Genomic DNA, 19,790 nt, shown 5'->3' on the forward strand with positions numbered 1-19,790 from the left:
GCCCATTTTATATGCATTTAAAGAGATTTAAACATTGCATTTTCTATTCTAAGCATTTTCTTATTTTAAAAACCATCAGATTTTATAGTGGTAGAAAGAAATACATTGCAAGAGTCTTTTGTGGCCTTTTGAGCAGGTTTTCATCAACTGGCGATCTACTAATAAAATGAAATTTCTGAAAAAACTGACTCAGATAATGAGTCAATCCAAAGAACCTAAAACTTAATTTTTTAAAATATATGGAGAGCCTTACATTTATTTTTTTAAAGATTTTAATAAACTTGAGGCTAGAGTGAAAGAGTGACAGTTTCAATCAAAACAGTTCAAAAATTATCAGTGAGGCAATTAATGTAAAAATCAACATATAAAATACGTGTTTTAAAAGTAGTCATTATAGGGAAAGCATTTTTAAATGAAGGTTAAAATCCTGTTTTAAGGTACAGGATTTAAATATGGAAGACTATTACTCATTAGCAGAATGTCTCCACAAAAATGGACTTCTGAGCAAGTGTAACTAGTTTACGGAAGTCAAATCAAGACCATACAGGATGGCTACTTTTAGCAAAAGACTATAAGCACAGAGGTACAGTTTACCTCGAAAGAAAAGCAAAAGAGACTGTTATGAGTCCCTCCCATTTTTCAAGCTGTGGAAATTTTAACATGATGAGTTTAGTAAGATACAAGTTCAGGTGGTAACCAATTTGGGTTTTACAGATCAAATTGTAGTTTGAATAGAATCCAAACGTAAATTGGTGCCAATAGAGAATTTTGGATGCCAATATGTTCAGTTAAATTCTATTCATCTTCCCCAGCCAATTGATATTTAGCACTAGACATTAATTTTTTTATCTAAAATAAGTCATACATGGAGGGAAAAATATCTTTCCCTCATAACTTAATTATACAGAGAAATCAGCTAAATAGGACTAATTTCCTCATTTTAGATTTTAACTTTTTAAAGAATAACAATAAAAACATTTATTAAATCAGTAGCTATTGCTTTCACAGATTTGATTTATAAGGACAACATTTTTAATTACATAGTACATAATCCGTCTCCAATAATCTCCTCAAAAGTGATTGCAACTTATAAAAGCAGCTTAGAGTATGGACCCTAAGAGAACTAGATAAGGAGACCTAGATTCTAATCCCGACTCTGTCCTATAAATGAGAGACTGATGTGGGGTAAAAAATGAGAATGATAACATTAAGAATTATTTCATTTCTGACCACCACTCCGCAAAGTAAATTTACAGTTAATCCTAAACTATACAAAGTTTTATATGTAGTTTGAATATTAACATTATATAGCAGAACTTTTTCAAATTTTCTAGATGAATATCTTTCTAAAATTATATTTGTTAAACAGAATTTGAGGAAAATAACATTTATCGAATAGGAACTAGGTGTCAGGTAGTATACAAAAGATATGTTACAACATATAAATTTCCAAACAATCTTTAGAGAAAAGTATTACCATTTCTGTTTTTAGAGATGAGAAATTATAAAGCTTAAGTCATAAAAGATGAGAATCTAGAAGAAAACAAAAAAAATGAGAACCTAGGTATATCTGACTCCAAAGTCTATGTTCTAGTACACTCTGCTCTATGTTTTTAAGTAATCATAAAAATATATACAATATATATACAAACAAAATTAAATTTCCCATAATGAATTTATCATCAGGAACAATAGGTTATATGGGTACCTCAAAAAGTTCATGCAAAGACCCATATTATCTTTTCTATTTTTCTATGAAGTTTTTGAAGTACCCTCTTATATAACGCAATACAATAGTTAATGATACACTCAGAGTCTAATGAGGTGCTGCATAGGTAGTTGTTGCCCCTAAATCAAATGGTCCCAGGCTTATGTGTGTGTGTTTTTTTTTCCTGTCACATCCATTGCTGTCCATCCTACTCTACTCCCACACCTAATTTGCACCTTTTAATCTGCTATGGGACTAGAAAACAGATAAACTTCACAGAATTATGTACAAAACAAGAAAGCTTCTAAACCAATTCCAGTGCAGATAATTTAGTTCATTAATTTTGTGACAGTTAAAGGCCTTTTTGTCTGTTTTTTATAATCCATACTGGGACCTGGATAGATGAAATACTGTTCTATAATAAAGCTAAGAATCATTAATGGTTCTGTTCCATTCACAAGTTCACATATTCACAAATATGGTTTGCCACTAAACCATATTTTCATGTATGTATCTCTAAACATCACTTAATTTTATAATGTTATTTTTTCCTGAGTGAAGGCCCAGAGAAAAATAAATAAAAATGTTATTTTTATGATTTAAACTTATCAATTTAGTACATTAGCTTTCTATTAAATGTTACTATCAAAATTTAATGATGGGGCTGCCAATTAACTCAGTTGGTTAGAGTGTGGTGCTGACACCACCAAGGCCCAGGGTTACCATCCCTGTACTGGCCCCCCCCCCCCAAAAAAGTAATGAGGGATATAAAAACACAGAAATATAACTATTTTCAAAGAGAATTGATATTTTCCTAGAAAAAGTCATTATTAAAGCAGAAATTTTACTGCACCGAGTTCTAAACATGCTTATATAATTCTCCTTTTAAGTTGTTCTGATAACTGAAGTATAATTATGTGTATTAAATTTCCCTAAAAAAGATTAGTATCAAAATTTAAATCCTTCCCCACATTAGATCTCCTATAACCCTCTTACAGATCTTACTAACATCATGAAATATATTTTTCATTTTTATCATAAATTTCATGATTTCAATTTTATTAGGGGAAGTACCATTTTGAATTTAATATAACAATATATTTCCAAAGCCCAAATCTGAACTTCCAACTTAGCAGTAATTCTAATTTCATAAAAGTCCACCTTTATTACTCTTTATTGCAGAAAGAAAAAACTAATTTTTTTTCTCCCTCAATCAACCAACGAAAACAATAAAAAAAGCTACAAACCAATTGCCTCTGTAATAGAGTCCATGTTTTTGGAGGGGGTCAATTATAGCGCCAAGATCAAAGTTTCTAAAATTTATTCAAGAGACTAAAAGCAGACTATAAGGCAAATCATAACTCTAAATATTCTCAAGGATTAGCTGAATAAAAGTCAAAGTTAGATTCATAAAGTTCAAAGAGTTTCAATCTAATTCTAAAAATAATTTCCCAATATAGCCTCAAATAACTCCTTTGTCTGTTAATACTCCAAGCTTTTTCTATACATTAAGAAAAACTAAAAGGCAAACAAGTTATAAATAAGAGAAATAATAATAAATAAATAAATATTAGGTGTTCACATTTGTCCAGAACATTACAATTTGGTTAATTCTCACAACCCCAATGAAGAAATACAAATGATTCTGAGAATCTGATTAAAACTCCTTTGGAGTGATCAAAACTAAAACAGCAAACTGCTGTGACTCCCAACATTTCTTCCATACAGAGTCCCTGGCAGCATGCCTACAGTACTTAGAGAAGCATGCAAAGAATGAAGTGGTTTTTGATTCCTAACAATTACATCCCAAAGTTTTTCCTGCAATTTCAATTGTATATAGTACTCATCTTAGCTCTAAACAATTTCACTTAAAACCATAGAGACAGAAAGCAGAATGATGGTTGCCAGGGGAAGGAGAAAATAAGGAGAAACGGCTTAAGAGGTACAACATTTCTTTTGGGGGATGATGAAAACGTTTTGAATCAGACAGAGGTGACGGTTGTACAATGCACTAAATGTCACTAAACTGTTCACTTTAAAATGGTTAATTTTACATTATGTGAATTTCACCTCAATAAAAAAAATTATGTTAATATGTAGATAAAACAGACCACTTTACAACTCTTCCATTCCTCAAAAACATTGCTACCATGCTATTTAGATCTTGGAGATTTTTAGATAAAATGCATTTTAAGTTAAATTACTACCATATATGTATAGTAATAATCAGTGAGAGGTATATTGATGTCAGTTTAAAACATTGCTAAAATGCTTGAGAAATGTCAGAAAAAAAATACTGCTCTGACATACATTTGTAAATAACCTCAGGGGCCGGTCCGTGGCTCACTCGGGAGAGTGTGGTGCTGAAAACACCAAGGCCATGGGTTCGGATCCCATATAGGGATGGCCGGTTGCTCACTGGGTGAGTGTGGTGCTGAGAACACCAAGTCAAGGGTTAAGATCCCCTTGCCGGTCATCTTTTAAAAAGAAAAATAAATAAATAGATAAATAACCTCAAAGAAAAATATAAATGAGCTTTAAAACATTTATTCCACTATGACAGATAGTGATTTCCGTCATCTCAAAACTTCAAATGTAGGGTGAATCAAATTTGGAGTAAATTATTTTCCTAAACTACTCACTCAATCAGGAAAACACTATAAACTGAAAAGAAGTGTCTAACCTAATATTATATAAAAAGTAAACAAGAATATTATAGAAGAAGTAAACAGGCACAAGTCTGACCAATAATGAATAAAAATAAATATGCTAAAGCTAACCGTCTTGGGGATGCAGGGCAACATTATATTACATTGGTAAATTTCATACTTGATAACATGAGGAACCTACCTTAAGAAACTCTGGAAAAGGAAAATTCGTTTTTTAAATGCCGGGCAAAATTAATCTTATAACCTCCAAGGCTAGTCCAAATACAGCCTAGACTCCAGGATTTAACAAAAGAAAAGGTGATCTTAAAGAGGATCCTAGGGAACAGGCTTTTGAAATCTGTTGACTTTTGGTACAGGCCAATCTGAGAATATGTGTCCCTCTGAATCCAATCCTGAAGAATACCTGAACCCCTGAGCATAGACAGGGCCAAAGCTAAACCAGGTCAGGACACACTGCTGAGGAACATCCTGATCTGAGGTATTCACTAAACAGGGATCATTTATCTGTTTATTCTTCACTTTGTTGGATGCTGACCACTTTCAAGGTATATGCAAGAGTAGGCTTATTAGACACCATCAAACTCCATTTGAAGCCCTAAAATCTAGAGGTGAAAAATACTGCAGAACTCTAAATTAGCTATGGATTAAAGAAAAAAAAATTATGAGTTTCAAATATCAGCTGACCCAAGTAACCTCATCGAATGTTGTTAATTTTAAAATTTTCACAAAGTATATCCAAGGCACAATTCAGTAATTACTTATATAACAAATTAAAACCATGAAACAATTATAGCAATACCACAAATCTGTCCTATGTAAATGGTATGAGTTTCTACATTTTATAGCATTCAGATCTGCTAAAAACAAAAATAAATGTTTCTCTTGTTCCTCACATGAATACTTTCTTCATCTTCTAAATGAATATTTGGCAGGGTCCAAATAATGATAATAGAATATTAGAACTAAAGACAAAACATAGTTCACAGTCCTAAAAAGGAATCTGTCAACCTGAAAGATGCTTCAAAGTTTAACAGTGACGCATTGTGGCAATAGTAAAGCATCTAATTTTTGTGTCACAAGACCTGGTTTTGAGTAAGCTCTCTTACCTATTATGTGACCTTTTTGCTGGTTACTTAGCTTCTCCTAACCTCAGATTCTTCTTATGTAAAATGAGGACAACACCACCAATATTACAGCATAACTAGGAGGATTAAATGAGATGTTTTTATTCATTCAACAAAATATGCTCTGAAAAACCATAATTTTTATTATTAGGTACAATACGCCCCTTTCCAATCTCTTCAAATGAATCAAACATATATGAGGGTATTTCAAAAAGTTCATGGAAAGATTCATGTTTCAATTCTATTATTTCACGAACTTTTTGAAATACTCTCTTATAATCTTTTAATATTACCAAGAAGATGCATACCAAATTCTTAAGCTATGGTCTCAAAACTTCTTAGAAGGAAAATTTTAAATATTACTTGAGAAAATTTGAACTGAAATAATCAGAATATTCATTGATACTAAAGGTATGACAATTGAGGTTCTGACACAAAATAAAAACAATTCCCTAAGAGATTCTTCAATATTAAACATAAATAGGAACCAAGACTCAACCTACAAATTACTGAGTCAATATCCAATTTCAAATACAAAACTTTACCACTTAGAAGTCTTTGTTTTCAGGAAAATGATATTAAATATGAAGTAAATTAGTCCTTGACACAATATGATGAGTATTTTTTCACAACAAAGCACACTAACCACTTAAAATTTACAAGCTCATAAATTATCATAATTGTTTTAATACGTTTAAGGCCACAGATAAATTTTACGTATCACTATAATACAGACTTTATTTGGACTCTGTACTGATATAACAAAATTCAGCATTAAAAAAAATCAGATTTGAGCACTTAAAAAAAAGGTGTTCTATCTGAAACTTATTCCCCAAAATGTCACATTAGCAGCAGCCATATGAAAGTTGTTCTTTCTCCACCATTCAAGAGATCAAAAAATCCACATTGTTTATACCAGGCAAAAAATGAAAATCATTACTGATATTCGACCACTATACTTTAATTCCTAAACAAGACAATTCAACCTCCATGTTTACACAATTTCTAGTCTATTATCAATTCTTATGGAAGAACTAGGAAATAAGACTTGCTGCTCATTAAACTTCATATAATCTGAAAATGTTTTTAATTACAGCAGACATAGACCAAATCTAATTAGAAATTTACCCTAAAAATGGGTGAAAGATATTAACTGGCATCTTCTCTGCACAGGTCAATCTTCCTCTTAAGAACCGGAACTAAAGCCCTTACTTAGATGGACTGTGCAATTGAATGTTAAACTGTAGAAAGCAATCTTCTTGGATGCACCCAAGCAATTTTGATACAAATTTCTGCACACCTAATTAGAGAACGGAATAGAAATAACTTGAATCTTATCTTTTTCCCTCACCTGGAAGTGAATGAAGTAGATGTCTTGAAAAATTAAGTTTAGGAGAAATAGCTAACTTTAATTTCAGACACCACTATCTGAAATTAAAGTTAGCTATTTCTCCTAAACTTAATGAACCTAAATATTAAAAACAAAACCACAGTAGTTTATAGTTCTTGAAAATTATTTTTTAAAGTTCTGAAATCTTAAAAAAGTATGCTTTAGGAATCAAATTTCAAACTCAGGAAAAGATTGGTCTTGAACAATTTTAGGACAAATTACTGGAAGGCAAAATTAAAACACGAAACGAAGTTCTAGCTGGAGATGAGCCACCTGTCTCTTGAAGAAGTGCTTCATTAGGTCTATTTTACAATAGTTAATGTTGTTTCTTAGGCTGCATACTAATAATCCAAAACGGTTTGTTTGAAAAGTTCTATTCAAACATTATAATGTGTCTCCACGTCGCCAGTTAAGTGGCTTTGTTTCCTGTTTCATGGACTATTCTGGGATATCAAGAGTTACATTATTACTGTTCCAAAAGAGCCCTTGTTTCAATTCACTCTCAACCGGGATGTGGGCATGTTTAGAGAACTGATGCTTGGAGATGTTCAGAGAGGAACATCTCTTACCACTCCAACCCTGATCGATAACCACATTTTGTATATTTTTTGTTGTTGTTGCAGTTAAGTTTTTTTTTAAAAAAGACACCTGCACACACAATTTCTCAATCGCCAACAGGGAGAAAGACGACTATCAGGCTCGATCTCCAGGAGCTCCAGGGAAATAGACACCGTAAAACCCACTTGGCCCAGGAAGGGGAGCTCTTAAGAGGGGAAGGAGGAGCCCTGAAGCGCAGGAGGCAGAGGCGGCGCCTGTTTACAGACGCCTTCACCCTCCCCCACCCCCCCACACAGGGGGTCCAAACAGCTTTTCCTCTGCGCTCTCTCCGCCCGGCCCAGGCCCTCGGAGTAACAGAGGGCCCTGGCAGCCTTTGGGCCCCCTCCCTCTTGCCCAAGCCTCCCTTGCCCTCCCCTCGTCCCGGGCGGCGTCCGCACCTCCCCTCGGCCTACCTACCACGGCAGGCCCTCCAGGCGGCACGCGGAGGCCTGAGGCCTAAAGGACGCTGGCCGCTGACAAGCCCCTGGGCCGCCGGCGGTGCCCCTGCGGGGCTTGAGGCAGGTCGGGCGGCCTCCGCAAACGAGGAACACAGGGTGAGCGAGGACGGCCCCTTCCCCGCCGCAGCTGCCTATTGTTCCCGATCAAGGCCCCGGCAGCAGCCGCCCGGCTCCCCACGCCGCAGCCCGCCGCTCGCTCACCGCGCTGGTCCGAGCAGCAGCTCCTCTCAGCTCCGAGTCCCAGCAGCCGCCGCCACCGCCACAGCAGCCGCCGCCGCCGCTGCTGCCACCGTCGACTCTGACTCTGTCCCAGGCCGCCGGGCCACGGCCACCGCCGCCACCGCCAGCGCCGCCTCCGGCCTCCCACCTGCTGCTGCTGAGGCTGCTCCTGCAGCAGGGGCCATCTTGTTGGTCTGCCTCCTCTTCCTCCTCCTCGTCCTCCGCCGCCCCGTCGCTCGTTGTCCTCGTCCCCTTCCTCTTCCTCAGGCTCCGGCCCGCCCAGGAGACTGGGGCGGAGATGAGGGCGAGGCTCCTCCTTCCGGGGGCGGGGCCAGCGGAGGGGCGGGGCGGGCGCGGCGGGGAAAGCTCTGAGTCACCGGCCACCAACGCCTGGGAGGGCGCCTGGCGACGCTCGCAGCCTCGACCCGAAGCGCACACACGCCCTGAGCCGAACGACGGGTCCGTGCGCCCGCGCTGCCCTCCCCACCAGCGCCTTGGGGCCCAGCGGGCAAGTGGCCAGGCGGCAAGGGTGAATTGGAAAATTTCTGTCGTTTGCGTCGCATCCGCACCACCTCCACCCTTTTGGCGTTCTCAGCGCTTGTCCCTCTACTCTTCTTTTTCACATCTCCCCTCCCCCCACCCCCATTTTTTCTTCTTCCATTTTATCCAGGTTCTCGATCACACCAGCTTTGCCCACGTCATCCCTCTCACCGAGTCCCAAAAGAGTTCAACTTCCCAAGGCAGTGAAACAGTCCAAAGGCTTGGCCACTCCCTGCTCCCAAACGTCTCTCCAGGCCTTCGTGAACAATAAGAGCTGTCTGGGGAGGACAAGGGAAAGATTCGGACCATATAAGAGCTCCTGGATCTAAAAGCTAACCTGTGACTCTTTAAAGTTTCTTGTCCCTTATGGAAAAGATGCCGTTTTGGTTTAGGGGAATGGGGGGGCCTCTTCAAGACAATTGAGTTCAGCCAAACCCTTGCTTTTGAGAAGGGAGAGAAATGGAATTCTTTTAATATACAGTACTAATTTCAAAATAAATCATCTAGAATGGGGGAGAGAATAGTCCCGAAATAAACACACACTTAATAATCTCCACTCTGCACTATCACCTTTTTTGCTTCAGGTCTTGGCCAAAAGAGCAGAGATTTTTTTCTGTCCTTTCTTCACTGCATACATCACCGATACCAAGAAAAGTGCTATATTTAGAGAAGTTTCTGCCTTTGACTGCATAAATTGAATCACTGTAATAGATAGTGTTTTTATTTGTAAAACATATCACACACCTTCCTCAAACTCTTAGCAGGGGAGAGTTCTTTTTTATTTGCTAATACCCTTCTGTTACTCAGATTTCAGCTTCTTTTTAGAAGACCTATTGACGTCTTTCTGTTAAATGGAATTTACTGCCCTTGAAGTGGCCTGTAACCTTCTCTTCAACCTACTAAATAGTAACTCCAGTCCTACAAAGAGTAAATTTGTAGCTACCACAGGGGGATTAGGTCAGCATGCTAATATAAAGGCTATCACTTCTGAATAGCCTTTCCCTCCTTAACCAAGCCTGTCCCCTGCTAGGAAAAACATGTTAATCTGTTCCTCCTCTTTTCCTGCTCCTCCCTTCTCACTCCTAGGGAACCTTCCACAACAGAAGGTTTTAGCGGCTGTTGCTAGGCAAACATGCCAACTTCCCTGTTTAGGTAAAGCCAGTAACTCAACTTCCATTACAAGCAACCTAGATAATGTAATTTCTTTGAACTATTAATAGTTCAAATTAATACCTCAGTTGGTGAAGCTCCTTCAAGGTTCCTTTATAAAATATGATTTTTAAATTAAATTTATTTTTATTTCATCAATATTTCAATTAAAAATAAGTTTAAAATGAAGGGGCGTCCCCAAATTTATTTTAATAATATAATTAAATAGAAATACTTGACAGAAAAAGAAGAGCAGCTTTAAAGAAAACATAGTGCTTACAATAAAACACTTTATTTTATTGTAAATAAAGTGAAAGTCATTTACATGTTTTGAACTCCCCAGTTAGACTAGAAGTATAAGATGCAGAGGATAATTTGTCCCTTGAAACTGAGTCTGTTTTGTTTTGTGTGGCTAGTCAGTATGGGGATGAGTCTACTTAGAAGAAAGATAATATTGTTATTCGGCAAGGGGCAAAAAAGATATTCTGAGTTTTATTCCCAAATTAACAACTTTTTAAAATTTTGAGCTAGTGAATTAAGCTCTTTTCCCCTGATTTTGCTGTTTAAATTTTTTTATTATTGTTAGGGTGCTGAGATTTGTTGTGAATTACAAATCAGATTAAATGAGACATGTTGAAATTTAGATTATATACAGATTTAATCTTCAGAACTCTTGAATAATTTGTTTTAATCCAGTGAAATTTTAATACACTGAAATGAATAGTGTCTGAGAAGTGTCTTGAGCTAAGATACATCAAGAATGTATTACTCAAGACAAACAGCTTAAATGTTTTTTAGTCATTTGTGCTTAGAAATTACTATTTTGTAACTTCAAGACAATTTAAGCAATTGAGTTTTATTTCATATTTTGTTATTTAATTCTGATGTAGAAATGCCCAGAAATTTAGACTCTGCTGTGGCCTCTACTACTGATATACTATGAAAATTAAATGAGTCATTTTACGTAAAGCACTTAGTGCATGGCACATAGTAAGTACTCAATACATTTTTTAAAAATTCGTTTTATGTGTATGTAATTATAGTCTTTGGTTTCTTGATCAATGAAATAAGGATGACAAGTCAATCAAATACATTTTTGCTCTTAGTATGAGCCCTAAAAAAAGATTAATGATATTCTTTGAATCATACACAAATCAGCTAAAATAATGCCTTATGGATTTTTTCAATATATTTTCTAGTGTGTCTATACTATATTGTTCCTTCTTTGATTTTTTTTAGAATGTTATGTTTTTACATTATGCTGTATGTTTTTTAAGCTACTACATGCTTTAAAATTGCTCTAGAATGTGTAATTGTCAACCTAAAGCATCGTTTTTATATTAATGCTAGAAAAGACCTTAGATACCCACTCATTTTGATAGTTGAAACTGAGACTAAGAAAGGTCAGGTGGATCACCCAACTCCTTTCTAGATAAACACCATGTAATTTTGGAGGGGGTTAAAGAAGGAGAAAGGCTGGGAAAGAAGGAGGAAAGATGAATGAAGGCATGTGTCCTTGCCTTAGAGAAATTTAATAACCTAGTAGGAGCAATTATAGTAAGACGTACATGTAACCACCTAGCATATAAAGTAGGTTGGTGATCACTGCATAAAAAGTGTAAAGTTCTATGAGGGTTAAAGTCTTCATTCTACTGTCATAGAATCTACCTCTTGACAAGTGACAATACTATAATATTAGATGTGTATCTGTGCATAGACGTACACAGTTTGTGGCACCAAAAGAATGAAGGAGGATAAGGGGTGAGTAATTGAAGGGTTCAAGAGTAGAGTTTTGATTAATGAAAAAACCTGGTTAAAGTACAGCTGGGACCCGAGACCTCTCCAGTGTAAATAGTTTATGTAGAGGGAGGGAATGACGTCTTCAAACACACACATCACAAACTAGGGAGTATTGGAGCTGAGCCACTTGGATTTTCCGAACTGCTTTAGGTAAAGTAAGGGTAGGAAGCCAACTAAGTCCTCTTCATCCTCACCACCCTCCCCTCCCCTCCCCCACACATAGATTCTTCATAACCTCCTACTCTCTCTGCCAGTCCACAACATTGCACCCCTCCTATTGCCAGTGCTTATTAAAATATAACTCCAGAAAATAAATAAGAGGAAGATGTCCCAAGCAATTACACAGAGGAAACAGGAGGAAACCAACAGTGTCTGACCCAACCTTCACCTTTAGAGTCCAGTCCCCAAAAAAGGCCCAAATCATCATCTGCAAACTAGGCCTAAGGGGTTGCCTTAGATTCAAGGTAGCAATCACATGGCAGATGTAGCCCATTAGTTCTGAGATTTCTAGAGCTAAGTCACTATAGACACGATTCCAAAAGAGCTAAATAAAATGATGTTTCTGAACTCTACGTGAAATTGCTTCTAAACTGGCCTGCCTTCCATGAAGGCCTCTGCCTTGACACTGAGTGTGTCTGAACTTCAGCTGATCCTCTGAGACTTATCCCAGGGTGATAGTAAACAGAACGGTTTTACAAAAGAGATATCAGACAACTTTCAGCCAAGAGGCCTATTCTAGACATTTCTCTAAACAATGTTGAGTTAAGAGAAAGCAGCTCCACTTTTCTCCTGACAAAATTCACTGGAATATCTTGTTTTCCATTATTTTATTAATTTGCTGGGGCTACCATACCAAATAACACAGAATGAGTGGTTTAAACACAGAAATTTATTTTCTCGCAATTATGGAGGTTTGAAGTCCAAGATCAAGGTATAGGCAGATTTGGTTTCTTCAGAGGCCTCTCTCCTTGGCTTGCAGATGACCACTTACTCCTTGTGTCCTCACTCACATGGTCATCCCTCTGTGTGCTGTCTGTGTCCTAATCTCCTCTTCTTGTAAGAACACCTGTCAGATTTGGATTAGGGACCACACATATGACCTCATTTTACCCTAACTACCACTTTAAAGGCCCTTCTCCTAATACAGTCACTTTCTGACCTACCGGGGGTTAGGATATCAACATATGAATTTGTTAGTGGTGGGAATTACACAACCTAGCCCATAACAATTATAATGCCCACTTTGATGACATCGTACTTATGAATAAAAGGGACCCTTGTGAAGGCATTGTTTAAAATCTACCTAGGTAAACCTAAAGCTTTTCTTTTTCTAATTGCTCCTTGCAGCATAAAATATGAATGCTTAGTATAAATTAGCAACAACAAATAGGATACTGGAATAAAAACATTGAATCTCGAAAATTATCTGAGTCACACCACAATGAGAATTATCAGAAGAGAGGTATCAGAACTTGAAAAGACTCAAGATTAATATGAAAGGATAAATCTTTCATCAAAAATATAAAACACTGGAGGAGGAGGAATAAAAGTGTAGAGTCTGTGTATGCAATCAAAATTAAGCTGTGATCAGCTTAAAATAGATAAGTATAAGATGTTTTATGTAAACCTCAAAGCAAAAGCCTATAATAGATACACAAAAGATAGAAGATTCAAAGCATACGATTATAGAAAACCATCAAACCACAAAGAAAGAAAGCGAGAGGAAGAACAAAAGGCTCTACACCACAAGGAGAAAACAATTTTTAAAACGGCACTTGTAAGTCCTTACCTATCAATAATTAGTTTGAATGTAAATGGATTAAATTATCCAATCAAAAGGCATAGAGTGGCTGAATGGATAAAAAAACAAGACCCTACTATATGTTGCTTACAAGAGATTCACTGCACCTTAAGGGACACTGTAAGTGAAGGAAAAGATGAATCTTTGTTTATATAGCTAATGACTGGAATCTCATTTGGAGCTCTATCTAAATGTACAATTCTAGACATTTTGAGGTCACATACATTTTTGTAACCAAATGATATCCTCTAGCACTAATGTATGTTCAATATCTCTTGGGCAATTTAGGTTTATCATGTCATGAGTAGCCAGGAAAGAAAAAGTTGAACTGTCATGTGTAAATCATTCAGGAAACCAGAATTTGAAAGGTGTACTTCAAGCAAGATGGAGAAGAAATTTCCTTTTGCTCCATGCCTTATTTTCAGGGATCTGGATTTGGGGGAGCCTTTAGAGTTCTTAATGACGTTCCAAGAGGCTAGGGATAAAAGTTGATCTCTATCACTTGGAGGCAGGTCCTGAACCAGGTAGGGAAACGTCCCTATAGCAGACTTCTCATTGAAAATTAATATTCAGCTTCATGTTACTCCATGAGTTGATTTCCCTTTTGTATCCTCTAAGTCTGAATAAAGTCTTCTTTGAATATTCCCGTCTCTTCTCAGCTGTGCTACCTTCTATTAATGTGTGAGTTCTGCAATCATACTTGGGCTAGTCATTCTCATACAGGCTAGTGTAACATTGGTGCTATCATCTACAGAGAGCTCCCACCAAGAAGACCCTCATCAGATGCACCCACTGGACCTTGGACTTCCCAGCTTCCCAAACTGTAAGAAATAAATTCTGTTTCTTTATAAATTACCCAGTTTCGGGCCGACCCCGTGGCGCACTTGGGAGAGCGCGGCGCTGGGAGTGCAGCAGTGCTCCCATCGCGGGTTCGAATCCCATATAAGGATGGGCCGGTGCAGTGACGTGTGGCCGGTCACAAAAAAAATAAATAAAATAAATAAAATAAAATAAACCCCAGCTCTTTAAAAAAAAAAATAAATAAATAAATTACCCAGTTTCGGGTATTCTGTTATCTGCGACAGAAAATGGACTAATACAATTGGTAATGGGAAATACTGTTCATTCCCAGAAGAAAAGCAAATCTCAGAGGATAAGAGTCCGAGTCCTTCTCCATCTTGATATTTCTCTTCTGTTGTGAATCTGGGACAGGCAGAAAGATCTCATTCAAACCCTGCTCCACTACTTACTAGCCGTGTGGTCTTGTAAAGTTAACTTTAGAAAGCTTCAATTTCCTTTACTGTAAAATAAGGGTTATAAATTGTATCTAATGTAAAATAAGGATTGTAAAATGTATTTTATGAAGATTAAAATGAGAAAATACATGTAGAACATCTAGTACAATGCCTGACATCTACTAGGCACTTGATTATTAAAATTATACTAGGTACTGTGTGTTGCATTAGGCTGGTGATTATCAATTTTGCTGTGAACTTTTAAAAACTATATATTTCCAGGTCTGGCCCTAGAGATTCTGATTTGGGGTATTGGTGTGGGGCCAGGCATCTGTACTTTTGGGAGGATTTTACAGGTGATACCATCCTATAATCTCAGGTGAGAACAACTGACATAGACAATGGTCAGCAAACCTGTTCAGTAAATGGCCAGATAGTAAATATTTTAGGCTTTGCAGGCCACACAGTCTCTGTCACAACTTCTCAACTCTGTCATTGTAGTGTGAGAACAGCTATAGACAAAATGTAAACAAATGAGAATGATTGTGTTCCAATAAAATGTTATTTGTAAAAACAGACAAAAAGAAGTGGTGAGATGAATTTGGCCCCTGAACTGTTGTTTCTTATATGAAGAGAGATTTTTTTTTGCTATTGCTAGAGAAAGTATACTATTATTATGTTCAATGACAGCATTAAAAGCCTTACATGTAATGACCAATGTTTGCTGCTATACACAGTTAAGCAGACAGAGCTCCAGCCTTCCAAGGAGTTAGTAATCTAAAACAACAGCACAGACATAATATTTATAAGTAATGCCATATGAATAATTGTCACAGAAACAGATGACTGTACAAGACTAAATGTGAAACTGCTGAGTTCAGGGGTAGGCAGATTTTCCTAAAGCTCTTGATTTACAAATATCAGATGAAATAATAGGAGCATAACGGCTCATTGAGGAACCAAGAAAAGGAGAATAATCTCCCAGAGAAGCTCCCCCTTTTCAGCAAGAGGCCATAGGGAGCATCTTTTTAAAAAGAGTTCTATAAATAATACTTCATGGCTCTCCACATAGCTGAATTTCACTTCTCTCAATTCTGATTTATTATTCAAAATACATTATTGTCAGATTTTTCTTCTGAGTTTAGGGGCTATATTATGGTTGCAGGTTAACGACACAGTGACCATCTCCTTTAACCTAGAACAGAGAAAAATATCTCCTTTTTAAAATAGGAAGAGTAAACAGAAGTTGGTAAATCAGTTTGTGTGGCTGTGCGTGCATGTATGTATGGGTATGTTTAAATCAAGTGATTGTTAATTTAGTAAACTATTGCCAACAACTGTAGAAATAATGCAATAGTAGCTATTGCATTAGAGCAAGGTTCTCGTATAACCCTGAAAGGTCAGCAAGTGTTGTGAACATTAGTAATTTTTTGGCTGACCCTCTCCTCCTTGCACTGGTTGAGGGTTCTCTATTTGGGAGTTTTTGTGGGTGGGATCTCTTCTCCCACTACAGGGACCAGGAAGTCCAGATACTTGCCTAGCTGCCCCCAATCCCCCTATTTCACCTAACACCCAATACATACCCTGCTAGGGTGAGGGAGGGTGATTCAAGTTTGGTCAACTATATGCTGTTACATGAGACTTTGAATCTGCAATGCATTACACAAAAGTAAGTAGAATTCATCCCACTGGCAGCTGTGGTACCCAGAGTCTAGTGGGACATCAGAGCCTGATGGCCACAATGTTGGGGTCATGTCCAACATCACTGTCAATGGCAGCTGTACGCTTACCAGGCCATTTCAAGGATGACTTTAGCTGTAGTTTTGGTTATCTAGGTTCCCTCAATTCCTGACCTTCAAAAGAGTGCGCTACTCCAATTTCTTCTAGTCAATTCCCATTCTGCTTAAATTAACTGCTGAGATATTTTGACGTACTGTAAGAGGAAGGGTGCAGAAATAAAGTGATTGCAGACATAATCTATTTTCCCATTTTTAGAATAGTCATCAGTTTAAAGGAATTAGCCATGTTTTTCTTCCTCTGTGCCCTGATTTTTATGACCCTAGGCATCAAAGCCTCAAAACTCAAGGGTACATGTCATTTCACTTAAACTGAAGTGAAGGTATCCTCAATTACATGTTTCCTTCTGTTAACTCAGTTCATTGATTATTCCCAAATAATAAGCACTCTTCTCAAGCTTTTGATTTGAATTTTTTACTCATTTGCTAAGAATGTTTAGTGTCTACTTTAAAATCTAATATGGTACACATTTCTCAAAGGGAAAGTCTCCATATAAATCTCTCTCAGCTAAAAATTATTGTAAAAAATGCAAAGTGCTTTTTATTTTTTTCTCGAATTCTTTTCGCTAACAAGAATCTTCCTAATCAACATTTCATCTGGAGCAATCAAGCCTTCCTTGCTAAAATTACACGGACAAAAGAATTTTAAAAATTTTTTTTGCAAAAATATTTTAGCTACCACAATTGAAATGTACATTTATAGTTCTTTTCTGCAGAAATTCTTAATCTTGTTTCTGCAACATGTAATCAAGTCACAAACGTTCTCAAGTGATGATATAAAAGTCACAAACAAAATCAATTTACATTAACACTGTGCTCTGGCGATATAGTAGTGAACAAGTCAGACAGGGTCTCTCCCTTAGGGGCTTATAGTTTAGCAGGGAAGATAGGATACCTATAGATAATTAAATAACCACAAGTTTGTTAAATGCCCTGAAGGCCAAAGTACATGGTATATTTAACAGTGAGAACTGAGCTAGTCTGAAAATGAACAAAGAAGTTTCCTCAAGAAAGTGACATTTAAGCTGAAGCCAAACAGTGAGTAGGAATTAGGTAGGCAAAAAGAGGGGGCAAAATGTTTCATGCAAAAGACAGCATGGGCAGACTCTCTGAGCTAGGGAGAAGTGTAGTATGTTCAATGAGCCAAACAAATCCTGTTTGGCTGGAAAAAGTATGGAGATTCAAAGGGAGCCTAAGATGCTAAAATGCAGCCAAAGAAGATACTGCAGAGATAGCCAGGTAGACCTTGGAAGCCAAAGGAGAAATTTTAAAATTTATTTTAAGATATGTTTGTCAGAAAATGTACAGGATGTCAAATTAATTGGTATTTCAAATATATACATGGAATTTGTATTTCAGATAAGCCATAGTATTTTAGTATAAGTATGTCCCCAAAATTGCATGAAACATACTTACATTGAAAAAATTACCCATTGTTTATGTGAAATTCAAATTTAACTGGGCATCCTGTATTTTTATTTGCTAAACCTATATCCTATTTTAAGAGTAATGTGAGGTCTGAAAGGCTGAGGAGGAACATGATAAGATTTGCTTCTTGAAAAAATTGATCTGTAATTATAGATGGAAAAGTATTGGAGGCAAGCAAAAGTACAAGAAGATCTTGATCAGTCTCTCTTTCTTGAAATCTTTTCTTCATTTAACTTATGAAACCACACCTGGTTTTTCTCCTATCTCTTGGCCCACCACTTCTCAGTCTCCTTTAATAATCCACCTCTTTTATCAGACATTTAAATGTTGACGTTCTAAGACCAACTGCCGAAGTTTGCAAGGATATGAAGCAAGTAGTTCTGTCATGTGTTGTTAGTGGGAGTGTGAAATACCTTGAAATAAAGGTCTAGCAGTATCTTACAAAAACAAAACATCTATGGGCTGGCTGGTTAGCTTACTTGGTGAGAGCATGATGCTGATAACACCAAGGTCAAGGGTTTGGATCCCCTTATTGGCCAGCTGCCAAAAAAATTGTTAAAAAGCATCTATGATCTAGCAGTCCCATTTGTGGGTATATATCCAAAATAATTGAAACTGGGTGTTGAAGAAATAGTTGCACATCTATGTTCACTGCAGCATTATTCACAGTATACAAGAGGAGGAAGCAAACATCCATTGAAAGGTGAATGGATAAAAAAAATGTGATATATACTTATAATGTGATATATACATATAACTATTATTCAGCGTTAAAAAGAAGGAAATTATGTTGCGTGCTACTGCATGGATGAAACTTGAGGATATTATGCTAAGTGAAATAAGCAAGTCACAAAAAGTCAAATATTGTGTGATTCCAATTACATGAGGTATCTAAAGTAGTTAAACTCGTAGAAACAAAACAGAATTGTGGTTGCAGGGACATGGGGAGTTGTTATTTCATGAGTGTAGATTTTTAGTTTTGTGAGATAAAAAAAGTTCTAGAGATTTGTTGCATAACAATACGGATATAGTTAACATTACTGAACTGTACACTTAAAAATGGTTAAAATGATAAATTTTATGTTGTGTGTTTTTTACTTTGGTTTTATCTTTTTTTTTTTTTTTTTTTTTAAAGATGACCGGTAAGGGGATCTTAACCCTTGACTTGGTGTTGTCACCACCACGCTCAGCCAGTGAGCGAACCGGCCATCCGTATATGGGATCCTGAGCCACGGGCCGGCCCAAAAACTTCTATTTATTTATTATTATTGTTATTTTCTGTCTTTTTCGTGAACGGCAGCACCACTCAGCACACCGGCCATCCCTATATAGGATCCGAACCCGCAGTGGGAGCGCTGCTGCGTTCCCAGTGCCGCTCTCTCCCGACTGCGCCACGGGGCGGGCCCTACCTTGGTTTTAAAAAAAGATACTACTCTAGAAGGATTCCCAAATCCTGTTTGCACAAGGGACTCCTTTTGCAGATTGTAAATTAGATTTGTCTAGTCAGAAGGTAAAAGAAACCAGACATATTTAACCCAGAAATAAGTTTTATTTGGGGGAGAGCTTGCAGGTCTGTAAACATCATTTTGCTTTTCAGGCTAGATTGGGATGCAGAAGGAGTTATTATTTTTTTAAGATTAATAATCACTGAAGAGTATTTATGGAAATATAATGGGTAGTAGTTCAAATCAGGATGGATAGATTGCTTGATTCTCTTGCTATTATACAAACATGTAAAATAAGAATTCTATGGCAGAAAAACAAAACATTTACCAACCATATGACCTTATGAGCAATTCTACTTCTAGATACTTACTGAGGAGAAATGACAACATGTGTCCACAAAGATTTATACAAAAATGTTCGTAGCAGTTTC

General features: G+C 37.0%; 1 protein-coding gene across 4 annotated transcripts in view; it reads right to left on the reverse strand.

The window, feature by feature from the left end:
• The window catches only part of RC3H1 (ring finger and CCCH-type domains 1), an 89,432-nt gene extending 81,009 nt beyond the window's left edge, over window positions 1-8,423 (reverse strand). For 3 of the 4 annotated variants that reach the window (XM_063103921.1, XM_063103922.1, XM_063103919.1), the window contains exon 1: window positions 8,148-8,423. The gene's annotated coding sequence lies outside the window, so the exon portion shown is untranslated. Of the gene's footprint in view, window positions 1-7,905; window positions 7,956-8,147 lie in introns of those variants that run through there. The other variant, XM_063103920.1, reaches the window with a different exon arrangement.
• Window positions 8,424-19,790: the final 11,367 nt, after the last annotated feature.

Source organism: Cynocephalus volans, chromosome 8 (assembly GCF_027409185.1).
Source record: "Cynocephalus volans isolate mCynVol1 chromosome 8, mCynVol1.pri, whole genome shotgun sequence".
NCBI classification, from domain to species: domain Eukaryota; kingdom Metazoa; phylum Chordata; class Mammalia; order Dermoptera; family Cynocephalidae; genus Cynocephalus; species Cynocephalus volans.